Source organism: Panthera pardus, unplaced genomic scaffold (genome assembly GCF_024362965.1).
Source record: "Panthera pardus isolate Hobbes unplaced genomic scaffold, ASM2436296v1 HiC_scaffold_2, whole genome shotgun sequence".
Classification (NCBI taxonomy): Eukaryota; Metazoa; Chordata; class Mammalia; order Carnivora; family Felidae; genus Panthera; species Panthera pardus.
The window spans coordinates 112,938,272-112,953,317 of NW_026526765.1; the positions used below are offsets into that span (position 1 = coordinate 112,938,272).

The window sequence follows — 15,046 nt, forward strand, 5'->3', positions numbered from 1 at the left end:
ACTACATAGCGTGCTCAAATAAATTTGAATTTCAGGAAACAAATAATTTTAGCAGATTTTTAGATGAGGCATACTTATACAAAAAAAAGTATTTGTTGTCTATCTGAAATTCAAACTAGTTCTGGTATTATATCCAGCAACCCTATCTCTCCCACATAGTACAATCCAACCTGGATATCTTCTGGTCCTTTGATTTTGGAATCTTTTTCATTGCCACAGACTTTTATAAATGCTGGGTATTTTCATTTCCTAAGGTTGCTGTAATGAAGACCCACCAACTAGGTGGCTTAAAACTATAGAAATACATTGTCTCATAATTCTGGATATTAGAAGTCTAAAGTCAAGGTGCTGTCAGGGCTATGCTATTCCTAGTTCCTTCCTCTGGCAGCACCAGATGACCCTTGGCTGGTAGCAGGATGACTTCACTCTCTGGGTCAGTCTTCATGGAGCCATCTTCTCTTTCTGTGACTTTTACTCTTTTTATAAGGACACCAGTCATATTGGGTTAAGGACCCAATCTACTCCACTATGGCCTCAATTTAATTAATTACATTGGCAATGACCATATTTCCAAGTTAAGATTACATTCTGAAGGAATGGGGGCTGGGACTTCAACACATCTTTTGGGGAGACACAAGTCAACCCTAACACTAGTTCTTGTGGTAGGAATACACAGTTTTCTCTTATTTCCCTATGCACTCCTACTTACTTCTACACACATTTTAGATTTCAGATGAACAATTCTCTGGCTTTCTTGAGTACTATCCTCCAGTTTTCATACTTTAAAAGGACCATATGCTTCTCTTCATTGAACTTTTAGATTCTGTGTGATGAGTCCACATGTGCTACCTTGATACTGTGATGAATGTCTGTGAACTCCATTGGACTGCACTCCATGAAGGCAAAAACAATTCCTGTTTGGTTCATTAGTACCACCTTAGCTGTAAGCCTTACACTTAGTAGTGTTTAATGAAGACTTGTCCTATGAAGGAATAAATCAATCATGATTTTGATGAATTATTTTACAGCACAAATGGCTTAAGGACAAAACAGAATCTTTGTAAAGATCTTTACAAAGCCTAGAAGAGGCCTAATAGAAAATGTGTGTTCAGTAACAAATTTCCGAGTAAAGTGGTTGTTTTCATTCCTACTCTTTTGTTGTTTTTATCCTGAAAAGAAATCAGGAAGACAATTACCAGGCAAAACAGAGATATGTAGTTGTTTATTAAATATATAAAATACTTAATTCATTTTTTCTATTTGAGTTTCTTTTTTTGACAGAGGTATAACTAACATAACATTATATTAGTTTCAAATGTACAACAGAATGATTCAATTTTTGTATATACTGCAAAATTTATATATGTTGCAAAATGAGTTTCTTAGATCCAGATTTGTCACCAAAAGACCATGTCTCACCTGTGTTTGAATAACAAGAGTAAAAGTGGATTCACTTTTGAACACATATAGGAAAAGTTATCCCCAACAAGTTAGTTTAAACATGTTTACTGAGCTTTATACTATTCTTCAATACTAAAATAGACTTTAAATATTTTTAATGTAGTCTGATTCTTTAATATGCTCCAGAGCAGTTGATTTCAAATATGTTTAATAGATACTTGCTAGCTTCCTACTATTTGTGATAACATGCTATTGCATGTTTAATAATTTGATAGGTGAGTAGAGAATCCCACTTTTTTTCCTTTTGTAAACCCTTTGCTCTTACACTACTACCACACTCCCAACACTTCTGACACCAGATGTGTGCATTTTCCCCACACCAAGCAATTCTGTGACATCAGCTGGGTATCATACAATTTAATTCAATTCTGACACTATCTACCTAGAAATAGCATTTGATCCCACAGATTAAGAGCTCAGTCCCAGAACACAGCTCCCCACTTCAGATGCCAATCACACTTAATAGGTCCCAGGTTGCCCACAACTTCTGTCCAATTAGGCTATAAAATAGAGGCTACCATGACCTCCCCTCAGATTTGGTTAATTTCCTGGAGTGGCTCACAGAACTTGAAGAAACTCTCACTTATGTTTACCAGTTTATTAACGGATATGATAAAGGAAACAGATAAAGAGTGAGATGAAGAGATACATAGCATAAGGTCTGGGAGGGTTTCGAGTATGGGGGCTTCTGTTCCAGTGGAGAAGGGACATGTCAGTCTGCCAGTATATGGATATGTTCACTAACTCACAATCTTCCTGGACCCCATACTTTTGGGATTTTATGGAGGCTTCCTTAATTTCATTTCCAACTCTTCTACACTCTGTGCAGAAGCTGGAAGTGAGGGGAAGAGTTGAAAATTGCAAGGTTCTAATCATGGCTTGGTCTTTCTGATGACCAGTCTGCATCCAACAGCCCATCCAGCATCACCTGGTTAGAACAAAAGATTATCCTAGTGCTCTTATCATTTAGGAATTTACAAGGGTTTTAGGAGCTCTCTGTTAGGGACAAGGTCAAAGATCACATGTTAAAACAAGAGATGCTCCTTATTCTTAGGAATTTACAAGAGCTTTAGAAGATTTATGTCAGGAACTGGAGAGCAGAGACCAATACATATATTTTCTGTTATCTCACAATGAGGAAGCAAATCTTTCAGGTAGGCCTTCTTATGTAAGTATCTAATTTTCCAAAGGAATTAGAATACTCATTTTATCCCCTTATAAGAATTTCATTGATGAGTCAGTTTCCTTCATATGGCCTCACTTGAAGAACACCCTAGGATTTGCTTTGTTTTATGAATCTTCAAATTATATCCATGTTTTAAGACAAATTTCATTGTTTTATCCATTTTTCTCCTATAGTTTGTTAATAACTAATCTAGCTTGTTTGATTCATCTACATTTTCAATAAATTCCAGTAGTAGTACAAATTGTTTTCAGATGGACATAGTAAGTTACTTCAATCCATTTTCCCTTTGTTTATAAACAAAGTGTTTCAACTGTAGAGGTATTTAAAAGCTTTTTATTAAATCACAGAAGCAAAAATTATCTCACCTTCACCAAAGTAAAGGGGAGAAAAGAAACATTTACAATAAGAGATATTTTAAAATCTGACTTCTATTCAGAAAGCCTCTGGGTAAAGGCTGCAGTGGTGATGGGTGCTCTCAGGTGGGTATTCTTGGTAGTCGGCATGGTCCCTCAAGGAGAGCCCAAGCCCCATAAATAGTTGTTAAAAAAATGTGTAAATCAAAGTGCAAATAGAAGCAAATATTAGACTTTCTAGAATTAGAGCCTCTAAGAAGATAAAACCTTTTTTTTTAATTTTTTTTTTAACGTTGATTTATTTTTGAGACAGAGAGAGACAGAGCATGAATGGGGGAGGGGCAGAGAGAGAGGGAGACACAGAATCAGAAGCAGGCTCCAGGCTCTGAGCCATCAGCCCATCTCACGGACCGTGAGATGGTGACCTGAGCTGAAGTCGGACGCTTAACTGAGCCACCCAGGCGCCCCAAGAAGATAAAACCTTAAGTAGACAAACCGGCAGTGCCATTTGGTAAGATCTTCTAAGCAAAGATGTTCTTTCCAAATATTGCTCTATTCATTCTTATTTTTTAATGAAAATAGGAAGTTGTTGGGTTAGAGAATAAAAGAGGGTATGACTAACCTCAAGGATGCAGAGATGATCCTGAAGAGGTTTAAGACAAGGTTAGGTTGTACACTTCCTTTCTCACATAATGTAACATGAAAAGGCAAATGGATATAGAGCTGAAGTTGGCATTCAGCTCTGGCCTGGATGGAGAAAAAGAGCAACAAGTATCCTCATATCCATTTGCCAAAGCATGGTAAACTCAGGGAGGTCCAGGATACTAATCTTGTTCACTGTTTTGTCACCAGCACAATATAATGGCTTCAAATTAAATTCAAATAGCATGGGCATTAATTATTCAGGAACAGCACCACCAAGCTTTGAATGAAGCTAGATCCTCTTCAGACTGTTGAAGAAGACTAGATTAACACCTACAGGTACTCATATAGAGCCACCAGTTCTCAGTTCTCCTCAGAGAGAACCCTGGGGAGGGCCTAGTGGGTCTTCTCTGAATGCTGATTATCTGAATAAATGCATAAATGTGGGCTCTTGCATAAAGCACCTGAAGGTGAAATGTGTTTAAACACCAGGCAGAGGTGTTTTCTCTAACATAGGACTAAGAAACTTGATACAGGTATGGATTTGCTCTCTTGTGTGCATGCAGACAGGTGACAAGAAGGCTAAGTAGTTATTTGAGAGCTTCTTCTGGAATACAATTCACTAAGTTCTCAGGAGAAGATGGGTTGGAACATATACTTTGCTATTAACTCTTTAATTTTATTGGAAATACCGATCATTACATACTGTGTTGTGTTAAAGTAATTATTGAGAAGCAACACGTAGATTAGGTCATCTACTTTATGAGTCACAGGGTAAAGAGGACAGGGAAGGATCCAAGAGAGACTGGAGAAGCATTCTAGGTGCAGCCAAGTAGGGAGTATGCAGACAAATAGAACTGTCATCTTGTGTCTACCACTTCCTGGCTGAATGACCTATAGCAAACTATTCAGCTCTTGGAAGTTGTCTTACTCCACTGGTCAAATGGACATAAAAATATCTACTGTAAAGACTACTGATGTGGGATAAATGAGATAAATAATGACTATTATTTGGTACATAGGGCAAGGGTCTACTCAGGTAAAAAGAAATACAGTTGATGAAGCAAGTAAGTATGGGGTGGTTGGACAAAATATCTCTATCAGCTCCAGACAGTAGAAATAGTTATAAAATGACCCATTGCAGCAGACTCACCAGCAACTGGTTTCCAACTTCTAAAAACTATACTTTGTTATGCATTCATGAATTATGCTAAAAGCAAGCCATACCCAACTGGCAACTGTGGAGAAAAAGGATTGGTCAGAAAATGCTTTCATATGAATGCCCTTATATTTTCCCAAGTGTTTTGTCACTAATAGCAAGTAGTTCTTGATATTTTTTGTTTGTGCTTACATTTAATAGTGTTGAACTAATACCAAATGGAGGGGAAGATTTGGTAGGAGTGCTTCTCCTCATACTCTGTCTCTCCAATGTACACCACCCCCTCAAAGACACAGTGTCATGGATGTATACACACAGACATTCACAGCTACCTATAAGACTATCTTAACCCAACACATAATCTCATTTAAATTATTAGGAGCTATGAGGGATTTCAAATAACTTCCATAAGATTACCAGCCATACTCAATTTAAAAAAAATTAAAAATCATTTTTTTTCAATGTTTAGGAAAAATTTTTGGAATCCAGCTATGCTTCTGTTCCTATTTGACATTTACACACAGAAAATGAATCGTAGATATCACATGATTTACTTGATTCAAATTTGGTAAATTTTTGTAGCTATTAGGACAGTCAACATGAGAATGCTCTGCTCAAAACTGGATATTTACCAATTTATTTTAATAAAATAATAGATCTGTAACTATAGTCTATAGCTGGGTAGCATTTGGATGATTATAAAGAGGAAAAAAAATCCTGCATCTCCTCTATGATCTAAGACAGTGAAAATATGTCAGGGAAACAAACAAGACAGAGTACTTTCCTTATATAGAGAGTAGAGACAATGGAATGAGGCAGAGATGATAATGACTGAGTGAGCAATGCTATGGACAGAATGACTCTCAAGCGAATCATGCCAACCAGGTAGCAGCCCACTGAATGGAGAGCACCACCTTGAACCACAAAGCTTTCATATTTGCATGGTAAGAAAGAATCAAGATGTGATGACAGAACTTGGAAAGACTAGGACACAGGTAAACAAAGAAGTACAAGAGTTTAGTCAAATGCCATGTATTGTATCTGACTCATGACTTTATAAACGTCTGAGGAAAGTCCCGTCCCTGCATTTGCTGCTTCTCTTGACACTAAGAGAAGAGCATATTTGTGAACATTCAGGAGAAAATATTGTTTTATTGATTCCTACTCTGTCTTCTCCCAGTTACATAATGATGTTTATCCTTGCAACGATTATGCCCCCAAACACTGTACATCCTGCCTTTCCTAGTTCATAGCTCCACACAGTTTCTCTGTAATGCTATAAGGGGCAATGTATTCCACTTACCTCAGTTGTTACGTGGAAAAGATCAGTGTTCACAGTGAACATAGGAAAGATTGGCAACTGGAAATGATCTTATAGAACCAAGCAGGAGCTTTGAGCCAATATCAACATGTTAGGAGGATTAAATGAGATAATGTCTATGAAAGTGCTTGTAAACTGTACAACACTTTTTGAAGATACAGTAGGTGAAATCTAAAAGATGCAAATTCATGCATCCACAGGACAATAAATCCATTGTGTGAGTGTCAAATGAGAGAAACCTGGTTAGAGAACATTTTGATAGAAACCAGGAGCCTGACTTGGCTGCTGGAAAGTCTTACATCATCTGCAATTTACAGGTAAGTAGATCACATCTGTCTATGGTGTTTATTTCTGGAAGTCACATTTTAATGGCATATGGATAAACTGGACCCTGCCCCTGCCACAGAACAGAGTATTCAATTAATGAGAGGTTAGAAACTTTGTCATTTGAGCAATAAATATTTCTTCCCAAATGTTTGGAAAGAACAGTTAGAGTGAAATATGAGAAAAACAAAAGGGGGGGAAGAAGATATATAGAGGCAGATTTCAGCTCAACATAAAGAAAAACATTCTCATCATGAGAACTCTCTCGAACTATGTAATGGGCTGCCCCTTTCCTTGTTCTTATTTATTTATTTTTAATCACTACACTGAGAAGCCTATAATGAGGTTTTCAGAGAGGCCTCTAAGTGGCTACTATGTCATAAAAGGAATCTTCTCCACAGAGCTCCTATGCTCTGTGGCACATGTCAATGGCCATGGCTGATTGGAACAGGGAACGGGGCCCTCTATTTAGGATAATGGTTAATAAAGTCCATCAGATCCTATCTCTTTGAAAGTATGATGTTTATAGGTAAAAAAAAAAAAAAAAAGCATCTGCTAGGTGGTAGTAAGAGGAGTCAAAGCAGAGACATGAGAGCAAGAGAAGAGGAAGAAAAAAATCGAGGGAAAAGCTGAAGCCATAGGGGCCTAGGTAGAGGTGAAAAGTCAGGATCAATGACCCAGAGCAGGCATTGAACAACTGTTGGTTTAATCTTTTAGGTTAGTGGATGTTACAGCAGGGCTGTGTCAGGACTAATATTTGATTGATGAGGAGGCATGGCTATGATGTTGGCTCTACCAACCATGGTTCAGCTGAGAAGACCTTCCTTTCCTCCTTGCTTTCCTGTGTGTTCTTATTTTCAGTTCCCAGTCACAGAGGTGACATGAGAATGTTTCAGGGTAACCTTGCAAGTCAGGAAGCCTGACACTATTACAATATTACGATATAAACAAAGAAAAAGAAAAGAAATAAAAATCATCAAAAACCGAACCTAAATTAAAAAAAAAAAAACTGCTAGTATTTGCCATATGCATCCTTGGGTCTTTATATACATGTGTTGCTTCATGCAACACTCACACAAATGCAAACACACACAAACACATGTACAAAGGGGTCATATAATGCATACAGTCTGGAATGTGATTTTTTTTTTACTCAAGCTAATATGATAATCTTTATTTTGAGAAGTATCTTTTAAAATAATTGTAGGGTATTTCCTTATATTATTGTATCACAATCTGTTCTTTCTTATTTGAATATAGGTGACCCCCAATGTTATGTTAGTTTCAGGCATAAAACTTAGTCACTTGACAAATTTATATATTATGCTATGCTCACCACAAGTTAGCTACGACTTGTCCTGTTACATCATTATTATAATATCATTGACTGTGGTCCTTATGTTGTGCCTTTTATTTCTATGTATCACAATTTATTTTTAAATCCATTTTTTCAACGTTTAAGTTGTTTCTAATTTTTCTTATTATAAGAAGCTTTGTGCTGAATATTCATAAAGGTCAACTCTGTAAACTCATTGACAATTTTTTAAGATACTATCAAAAGATATGAGTATGTTTAAGACATTCATGATTCAGACTGCCAAAATGACCTTCAAAAGATTTTATCAGGGCACCTGGGTGGCTCAGTCAGTTAAGCATTGGACTTTGGCTCAGGTCATGATCTCATTGTTCATGGGTTCAAGCCCCGTGTCAGGCTCTGTACTTACAGCTCAGAGCCTGGAGCCTGCTTTGGATTCTGTGTCTCCCTCTCTCTCTGCCCCTCTCCCACTTGCGTTCTGTCTCTCTCTCAAAAATAAATTTAAAGAACATTTAAAACATTAAAAAAAAATTTATCAATTTCCATTTCCAATTGTGGGTGTTCTTCGAACTAGAGTATCCATTACTTAAGAAGAAGAAGAAGAAGAAGAAGAAGAAGAGGAGGAGGAGGAGGAGGAGGAGGGAGGAGAAATAAGAGGAGAAGGAGGAAGAGAAGAAGACAACGACTAAAGTGATGATCACTTTTAGAAAATTTTAGAAAAACTATAGGATTTTTCTCAATTTGCATGATAGTTGATATAATTAATATCCACACACTAAATATTTTACCACAAAATATCATACAGCTAAAAATATGATTTGAAATATAATCAACAACTCTTAATGTTGATATTTTTTTTTCAGCAATATTCTTGGAAGTAATGAGCTTCAGTGTTGATATTCTAGAGTTTTCTTATCATTCCTTAAGATTTCAACACTATAAATATCTGAGAGGAGAATTCAGGTTAGATTGCCTTGTATCTAAAGGTACCGAAGAGTTTCACAGGCACAATTCTATTATTAAATAATCATTATAATAGATGTCTCAGCTCAGATTTTGATTGACCTAAATACATTGTTAACAATAATTATGAATAGTAATGAAGATTATATCCAAGATCATGCATGTACCACAATACGTAATCAATAAGCACATGTTGAATAGAAAAATGGATGATTAAATTAGTGTTATTACTTGAGATGTGGAACGTGTGTACATGTAATGATTATATTTTTGCAAGTAAAAAAAATTCTGTAGTGTATAAAATGAAATGAAATGAAACGTATTTGTCTTTGATTACATTCCACAAAAAGCTAAGGTGGTGGTTTAACTATCTGAGCAAATTTGAAAGACACTAATTTAACTACTAATAGGCGAATAAGACTTGTCAGTTCCTTTAAGAGATAATGAATGTTTTAGATTTGAAAGCAGAAAGCAACAAACCAGCTCTTTTGGAAGAATAAATGTACACAGATATAAAGGTTGTAGGCTCAAGGAAATAAAATTCAAAAGAGATCTTTTCCTTATGCAGTAGCTCTGATATTGATGAATGCATACAGTAAGAAATGCACACTCTTGTTATTTTCTAAAATCAAATTAATTTCTTTATTTCTGGATTTACTCTTCTTCCTGAAACATTCAAAGAAACAAGACAAAATGTTTGAAACAATGGTTTTCAAGACACTGGATACCAGGCAGCATAGGTTAGTGATCCCTGAGACACGGGAAACAAGCAAGATGAGCCCAGCTCAATATCTTGAGTGAATTTCCAGGCTATGGTACAGTTATGACCCTGGGATCTCTTATGTAAATCGATATTGCTGAAAGTCCAGAGAGACCAAGATGGCTAGAATCACAGAACACAGTATCAGAGAGGAGATAGCTGTATGCAGAACACTGGAGATCTATTAAAAGCTCCACTTAGGTATTCGGTGGAGTAATGATGGTGCATCAACTCTGGAAAAACAATCATCCAAAAGGATTAAAAGGAATAGTATTTGATACTTACATAACATTGAGGAAAGTGGCTTCTCCACAAGTATAGTTAAGAGTATTTACAAGGGTCTTGCCTCTGTAGTGTAGGATAATTAGCCCTAGATTCAATGCTGCCTCATTCGTACCTAACAAGACCAAAAACTGAACTAAAATAAAAATTTCCAAGTAACTTAACTGTCTGTCAGAACAAAGCTTGAGGTATCTAAAAGTACAAAAAGATATAACACTTAAATAGATTAAACTCACAATATGTAACACCCAATTAAAGATTAACAGGAATGAAAGAAGAAATAAGATGACCAATGATGGAGGGGGGCGGATTTTAAATGATCCAAACCAACCTAAAATTGACACAGATGATAGAATTATTGGACAAAAAACATTAAAACAGTAATTATAGCTTATTTTTTATATTCAAACAGTTAAGTAAGGATAAGGAAAATACAGAGTCCCAAACTTCTACAGATGAATACTATAATGCCTTAAAGAAAAATCCATTGGATAGGATTAATAGCAGATTAATCATTACAGAAGAAAAAAATAGTAAACTTGAAGACAATACAACCTATCCAATTTGAAAAACACATAGAAAAAAATTTATGAATTGAAAACCTCGGGGCACCTAGGTGGCTCAGTCGGTTAAGCATCTGACTTCAGCTCAGGTCATGATCTCACAGTCTGTGAGTTCGAACCCTACGTCGGGCTCCGTGCTGACAGCTCAGAGCCTGGAGACTGCTTCAGATTCTGTGTCTCACTCTCTCTCTGCCCCTCCCTCCACTCGAACTCTGTTTCTCTCTCAAAATAAAATAAAGACATAAAAAAAAGACAAAATCACCAGTAAACTTGGGAAAATTTCAAGCAGCCTAATGTAATATAATTGGAGTCCCCAAAGGAGAAGTGAGAAACAAGACTGAAAATATTTGAAGAAATAATGACCAAAAAAAATCTTCAAATTTTAGAGAAATACTTGCTTTTTTTATTTCTAATTTAATTCCACTGTGGTCAAATAGCACACTGTGATTGAACAACTTTTCTATTTATTTAGACTTATTTTATGGCCCGTCCAGAATCTGTCTTTCTAGATAAAGGTTTCAAGTGTGCTCTAAGAGCATTTGTTTTATGCTTTTTTGGGATATAGTATCCTATAAATGACAATCAGGTCAAGTTGTGTTGAAGTTATCTATACTTATTTGTGTATGACATGATCATCTTTGTAAAAGAATCCAATGTAATCTATAAAAAGCCACTGGAACAAATAAGTGAATTTAAGAGAGCTTACAGATACAATATCAAAATCCACCATATTTTTATACGCTAACAATGAACCATGTAACATTAAAATTTTTTAAAGATATTATCCATAAGAACATCAAGCTATTTAGGGATAAATTGGACAAAAGGTGTACAAGACCTAAATACTAAAGCTGTAAAACATTGCTAGGAGAAATTTTATAAGTTCTAAATAAGAGAAACCTTATTCATAATTTAAAGTACTCAATCTTGTTCAAATGTCAATTCTCCTCAAATACCTATAGAATCCATAAAGCCCTAGCAGACACTTAGAAATATTCATTTGGAAATGTAAAGTATCTAGAGTAGTCAAAACAACTTTGAAAAAAAAAGAAAAAAAGAACTAAATTGGAGGATTAAAATAATCTGACTTCAAGACTTACTATAAAGCTACAATAAAAAAAGATAGTGTGGCATTGGCACCAAAATAGCCAAATAGATCAATTGAACATAGCAGAGAATCCAGAAATACACTCATTTATATACACAGACAAATGACTTTTGACCACACTGAAAAGGCAATTCTGTGGAGACAGAATAGTCCTTTCAACAAATCATGCTTGAGCAACTCAATATCTATATTAAAAAATGAAAATACATTTTGATGAGTCCCTCCAACATATAATTAATTAATTTAAAATGAGTGACAGAGCTAACTTTCAAACCTAAAACTATACAACTTCTAGAAAAAATAGAAGAAAACTTTTGTGACCTTGGATTGATGAAAGATTTGTTATATATATAGAATTCCAAAAACCAAAATACAATTAAAAAATGATAATTCGGGGGCGCCTGGGTGGCTCAGTCGGTTAAGCAGCCCACTTTGGCTCAGGTCTTTGATCTCGCGGTCCGTGAGTTCGAGCCCCGCGTCGGGCTCTGGGCTGACGGCTCAGAGCCCGGAGCCTACTTCGGATTCTGTGTCTCCCTCTGTCTCTGCCCCTTTCCCCCTTCGCGCTCTCTCTCTGGCTTTCAAAAATAAATAAATGTTTAAAAAAAATTTAAAAAAAATGATAATTCGGACTTTTTCAAAATTTAAAGCTACTACTGTTTGAAAGATTCTGATAGGGGGGTGGAGATGATATTTGCAAATCCCTTATCTGATGAATCTACATCTATAAGAACTTCTATAGTGTCAAGAGTATGGTTTCCAAAATCAGACTGCTTACGTGATATCATTACTTGCTGCTATTTAACCCCTTACAGTTTTCTTAAGTTCTCAATGCTTCAGTTTTATTATGTGGAAAAAAAAGAAAGAAATTTACACTACCTACAGCAAAGCATTGTTGCAAGGATTAATTAGTATAGAGCTCATTGATTAGTATCTAATACATAGTGTTCAATAAGTAGAGGAGTGTGGGAAGGGGGAAAGGGAGAAAAGATTAATTATTTACCTCTACAATATTGGAAGGACTAGAATTATAACTACCTCTGGCTGTTGTACTTTTAAACATTGGCCTGAAAAGTAGTTTCTCTCAAATATAAGTGAGGACACCTATTGTACTAACACTTATGACACAAAAATGAAATCTGCATCCAAGAAGCACCATTTTGTCTTGAGAAGAAAAAAGAAAAAAAAACTAGGGTCAGCAATTCTATTTTCTGCAATCAGCACAGCTTTTCTGTGTGGCTGAGAAATCACTTAATATCTTCCTAATAAAAGGGAGATCAAACCTCTGCTTCCAAATGGAGTTGAAACTGGGGAGGAAGACAGCAGCAAATCTTGGTCAGAGATGACAGATATGCCAGAAAATTAATCCTCAACAAAAATGCAAAATATGATTCTGTGAATTTCTACTTGGGCTATGAGTTGACCAAAAGACACTGCTGTCTGTGCCAAAAAAAAAAAAAAAAAAAAAGCCAACAGCAAAATTCATCCCAAATAAAATGTTGGGTTGATCTACTTCTTAATCAACTGCCTTTCCTCCTAAAAGGAGATTACAGATTTTCAACTGGCCTTCATGGTTCCTGACTTTACAAGTGATGCACAGATTGACAAGGCTTCAAACTTTTCTAATAATGAAGCTCTGGTAAGTGGTATCTGGAGACATACTACTTACCATGTCCTGAGTCTACTACACTTTCACCCTCAGGGACCCTTTCCTGAACAGCAACATCCCATGTCATCAAAGGATTATCACATCACAAAGGTGGATGTCACCAATTGTCTCTGCAGTTAGTAGGTTTATAATAGCACTAACACCTTGGTTTTGAGGAGCGGAGCTAGAAGTTGAGCACAGGACAAAGAGGATAGGACATTTCAAAAGGAAGTAACAGAAGCCTATGTCACTTCTGGAGTCATTTTGGGGGAAGCAATAGATTGCTCTGGAAAAAATATACTCCCATATGCAACCCATTTTCAGCGTGATTACTGAATTTCAGCATGACGCACTCTGTAGCTCAAAAGTGAAGACTGTTCATACATTTCGGCATTGGAAAGCATTTCTTTCCTTTATTCCCAAGGTGTTGTTCACAAATCTCTTGTTTCTTATGGGTTAGACCTGATACATCCCTTCAAAGCAGAAATGGGAACATTTTCAAGGACAGAGAATTTGTGAATCTGTTGTTTATTTGGAAAACTGGTATTGCAGCTTCCAAACAAATAGCCCTGGCTCTCTTTGGGACCATTCCGTACTATGCTCTTAAAAGCATTTACAACAGTTTGGAGACAGAGATAGTGAGCTTTATAGCTCAGACATGCAAAGGAAGCACTCTCCTTCCACATATAAAATGTCTAGACGCAGCAGGATATTCTCACTTGTAACAGCAGTCTAGTTCTGCTACAAAGTTTTTCTTCAGTAGAGACTGTCCTTCAGATGACACAAAATCCCAAACCAAGACTACCAGTGTGAACGGCATGCCAACCACATTCTTTTAGCTCAAATCTGGCACACTTTGTACAGCTGTACTCATTTAAAACTGCAACATAGCAACTGTTTCTCATTTATTCAGTACATCAACAAATATTAAGTACCCACTAAGTGCCCTGAACCATTCTTCAACAATGTATAATTCAACAATGCTAACTCTCAAGGAGCTCCTGATCAATGGCAGTGATTTTTAAGGGCTGGCCTTCCTCTGACAGGGGATTTACATTATTCTCGAGAGTGTTAAAAAACAGACAGAGAGAGGTTGAGAAAGACCGACCACTTGTGATGCCTAGATCCCAAGAGAATGTCAGTGGGTCTTCAAGATGGAGATAAGACTAGTTCTACTCTGTCCATTCTTTGAGAAATGCACAGGATACTAAAGAGAAGGAGGGGCAGCGTCAGGCCGCTTTGAAAATTTGCAAGTGGACCAGTCTCTGCAAGAGTCTTTCCACCTTCCTGCATAAACATATACAGAAGCCCTGACCAGCCTCCCTTTCTTTGGGTGTGATGACTGAAGTCAGTATTGTAGTGTCTCTGGAATTTTGAATTGGCAGAAATGGCCAGGGAAACCACCACAGAGATTTCACAGTTGCATGACTATTGCCAATGAAGTGACTCACTCACCTCAGAATGCATTGCAAATCATGAGGTCAACTTCAGAGCAGGCAACAGCAGTCAGCCAGAGAACCAATCAGTGGGAGATAAATTCTTCAAAGAGTGAATCTTTCCAGGGAAACACAGTAAAAGAAAAATACAGCCAGAGAAAATATATCAGACCTTTACCACAGACGTACAAATAGAACTGACTTAGCTGCTCTAGGCAAGCTCATAAGGGCTTAAAGAGCTTGAATAAAAATAAACATATTTGTTTTTTCCTCTACAGATATAAATAAGTTTATGGGAAGAAAGCAAACAGAGACTATAAAAGAAACTGAATGACCTTATGGAGAAACTCTGATTTTCTCTTATGCTCTTAAGCACCATTTGTTTTGCTGTTCCAGCAGTTGAAATGTTTTAACCAGTTCAGTATGGTTTATCACTACCATTGTTAAGCTATGCCTCAGTAATTCCACCCTCCTAATTCTTCTCTTCCAAATCATTACATCAAATGTCTGATGCCACTTTGGGGTCAA

The 15,046-nt window shown here is 36.5% G+C and overlaps 1 long non-coding RNA gene across 1 annotated transcript in view; it reads right to left on the reverse strand.

Moving 5' to 3' along the window:
* LOC109246425 (uncharacterized) overlaps positions 1–14,638 on the reverse strand; it is a 39,028-nt gene extending 24,390 nt beyond the window's left edge. Inside the window, exon 1 of the long non-coding RNA XR_002071350.2 lies at positions 14,538–14,638. This is a non-coding gene — a long non-coding RNA (uncharacterized LOC109246425). The remainder of the gene's footprint in view (positions 1–14,537) is intronic.
* Positions 14,639–15,046: the final 408 nt, after the last annotated feature.